Raw genomic sequence first — 3,971 nt, 5'->3', positions numbered from 1 at the left:
TTCCGACGGGTTGTGAAGCTCACACGAGCAAGTGCCGAAACACCTTGCCCGTACCCATGACAGAGTCTCAATTCCCATAATGACAAGACCATCTGCACATATACACGAGGGGGTTCAATGAAGCTCAATAAAACAAACATAACTCGAGTATATATAAATGATAGACAATGAATACAACTCGAGATACAAAATGAAAATAAATTCAGAAGGAGAATCCTTTCTGAGTGAAAAAGTCTAAAATAAAATGCAGAAAAATAAAGTCAAATGTCGGTGTCACGCTCTATCGGCTCCTCTGCTACTGCTAGTGGTGGGGAAACATAAGGTGGATCCAGCAGTGTCGGTGTAGGAGATGGGGGGTGCGAGGAGATGCCGAGGGGTCGAGAAGTCCCTCGGTCGCAAGACAAATGAGGAGGCGACGTTTCGCTCTAAGATCTGCTGTAATACGTCGAAATATGCCATGAACTCTGTGTACTGAGTGGCCTGCATAGCCCTAATCTCGGCAATCTCTACTCGAGGCTCAGCCACCTCTGTCCGTATCACTCCCACCGCACTCTCGAGCCTCTCGAAGCGATCATGGGCTTGAGATGGTGAAAACATACGTACAGGGGGAGCGTCCTCTGCCGCCGAAGGTGCCTCGGTCTTCATCAGTGTTGACTAAGGCTGGGGAGCAGGCTGGGAAGCCTCGACATGATCATCCTCTCTCTCAGTTATCTCTGGAGCTGGTAGCACCAATGCATAAACCCCTGTCCAAACTCTACGGACCATGCCCATCAATGTCAGTGTCTCTAAACTCAGGGGGGTAGGTATACTCGTCTTCTCAGCCCCATGAATCGAATCCAAGATACCCATGCCCAGCACTAATCTCGTAATGTAAGGGCCCGAGAAGATCGTTCCCAGTCTAACATAATGCCCCTGATGTCTGATGTACTCTGCCATGATGTGTCCTAAGTGAATCGGTACGCGATGCACCATCGAGTACAAGTATAGAAGCTCCTACCAGCTCAGAATGCCAGTGCTATCACCACGACCATTCACTAATCTGCTCATGATGGCATGTAAGTATCGGTATGCAGGTCGGGAAAGGCACGTGGCCTTGGACACCCCCGGCTCGTAATGACCCTGACCATATAGCGCCCTGTAAGCTCTTTGCGGGGGTCAAAGCTCCAGGATAATCAGTCGGTAACTGAGAGTACTCCTCAGTGTCTGTGAATGCCTCCTCATACAAGCCAAGCAGAACTGAAAACTGAGTGATGCTCAAGCTATGGTGTTGTCCAAGTGCTCTAAACTGAATGGTGTCCAAATTGTCGAAGCTCGCGTACGATCTATCAAACTCGAATGATGATAGCACCTCCAGTACAAACTCTCGAATGGTTGGCTCTCTAATCGTCAATAACTACCGCCAACCACCTGCTGAAATGAGATCTTCGACCTCATCAGCGAACTCATCTCCCTACTATAGATCTCTCAGTATACTCGTGTCCAGGAATCGAGTCTGTCCGAACCGGAGTCTCGACAAGCGCTCATAGCGAACCTCGATGCTCGGAATCGCAAAAACTCATGCCCTCAGGCTCGGGGGATGACTCAGGGGATGACTCACGCGGCCTCTTATCAGCTTGCTTCTTCGACTGAGGTGACATAATCTGCAAAATTTAAAACGAAATCGATCAAACAAGTTGATAAGCTAACGCTGCAGAAATCCACACGGTCGTGTGGAATTTCCGCACGCCCGTGTGGATCCACGGGGCGTGAAAACCACACGGCCGCGCCCTAGGAATCCAAAAATACAACTTAAAAATACTTCTAACTTTGTTCTAAACATAAATCATCTTTCTAATTGAAGAAACAAAGCATTATTAACCAGATTCATCTATGAAAATCATGAATTGATGAAGGAAATCATAAATACGGCTTACCGACGAGATAAAATGGAAGAACTACGAATCGGTCGAAAAACCTTGCAACAATCCTACCAAATCGACGCTAGGAGGTTGGGGGTTGATTTGAAAGTGCTCCCAGACGAATGGAGGGTGTGAGGAAGAAGAGAAACGACTATTCTTTAAAAAGAACTCGCGCCTCTTGGCATTCTGTACATCCACACGGGCGTGCGTAAATTACCCTAGCCCGTGAGCCCCCACAGGAGAGCTTCACAGGGGCAAGTGCACGCCCCTGGGCGCTCTCGGGAAAAACTCTCACTGACTATGAACGCTCTCGCACGGGCGTGCGAAAAGTACACAAGCCCGCGCGCCCGACCCACAGGGGCAGCCGCACACCCTTGTGGCTTCTCTGGACATCCGAGAAAAATCGCTAAGTGTTCCATACGCCTGTGCGGAAATTCCGCACGGCCGTGGGGATTCACAAGCCCAGGTCACCGGGGTGATCGCACGCCCTTATGTCTTCTCGGGATGGAGAGAACTCCTCTGTAGAGTTTCGCATGGGCGTGCGGAAATTACCCACGCCTCGTCTGCTTTTCACAAGGTCACCCATAGGTGTGAGTTCACACCCTTGTGCGCTCTCGGGATAATTTTGACAAACTCTGCAGGAAATCACACCCCCGTGCGGAAATTACCCACGGGCGCACGATATTCGCGATGGTCGCTCATGGGTAGCCGCACGCCCCGTGCCTTCTCCTGGATGAGCTCGCAATACAAATCCATGGGTGCGGAAATTCCACACGCCTGCGCATTTTCACTCGGATGTCTTAGAAAAAACTCGTAGGCTCTGCAGAAAGTTTTCGAACATGTTTACACACTCAGAGCCTGCGCTAGTATACAAGTTTTACCAGTGAAAAACATGGAATAAAGCTCAAACGACACAACTTCTCCAATTCCACATGAAAAATACATGATGAATACACAAAGCCCTGCAAGAAAATATCAGCATAAGCATCTAAAAAAATCAAGACACCAACACTTAACAAATTATTCGTGTAAACAAACTAACCTAGAAGATAAGAAAACAGAAACACTTGGGTTGCCTCCCAAGAAGCGCTTTGTTTAACGTCACTAAGCTTGACGTAACTTTGTCTTACCTCACGGGGCTCATAGATGAATGTTGCCCCTCTTACCCATGACTTGAAAGCATGATGGGCAAAAGTCTCTTGAAGATAGAAGGTGTGTTATCGGGCTTGGGGCCACCTAGCAATGGTTCATCCAACTTCTTCGGTTCACATACGTCTCTAATAGCCTTGGAGCGTTTCCGGTGGCGTCTCCTAGCCCTCTTCATTTTTCGGAGCACCTTCTTCAAGATCTCCAGTGTAGATGGTACTTCTTCCATCGAACCAAGCATCATTACTTCTTCATAATCCTCCTCTTGGTAGAACAAACCCTCGTATGGGTCCGGATTGAACATTTCCTGCATGTATTCATCAACAATCTCATCGAGAGTGTCTAGAAAGTATAAAGTATCATCGAAATCAAGAGAATACCGCATGGCTTCAAAGAAGGCGCTATGTGAGCTTGTCATCTCCATCCCTCAAAGTTAGCTCTCCCCGTCCCATGTCAATCAATGCCTTAGAAGTCTCGCAAGAACGGTCTCCCAAGTATCAAAGGTACATCCGCATCCTCATCGACGCTCTAGCACTACAAAGTCAATCGGAAAAATGTACTTGTCCACCTTGACAAGCACATCTTCAATGATGCCTCCTCGGATGTCGCATCTGCTCGGTCCGCTAGTTGCAAAGTCATCCGAGTAGGCCTAGGCTCGCCCAAGCCTAGCTTTTGAAAGAAGGTGTATGGCATAACATTGATACTGGCCCCTGAGTCCGCCAATGCTATTTCCTCACCTAGATTGCCAATATTACACAGAATGATGAAGCTTCCCGGGTCTTTCTTCTTGTTCGGCATGTTCTTTTGCAATACCGCCGAGCATGAAGCATCTAAAATCACTGAAGCACTTTCCTTCAACTTCCTCTTGTTAGTCAACAAGTCTTTCAAGAACTTCGCATACTTAGGCATTTGGGCCAATGCCTCAAC

This window comes from Dioscorea cayenensis, chromosome 10, assembly GCF_009730915.1.
Source record: "Dioscorea cayenensis subsp. rotundata cultivar TDr96_F1 chromosome 10, TDr96_F1_v2_PseudoChromosome.rev07_lg8_w22 25.fasta, whole genome shotgun sequence".
NCBI classification, from domain to species: domain Eukaryota; kingdom Viridiplantae; phylum Streptophyta; class Magnoliopsida; order Dioscoreales; family Dioscoreaceae; genus Dioscorea; species Dioscorea cayenensis.
Note: the sequence above shows the minus strand (reverse complement) of the source record.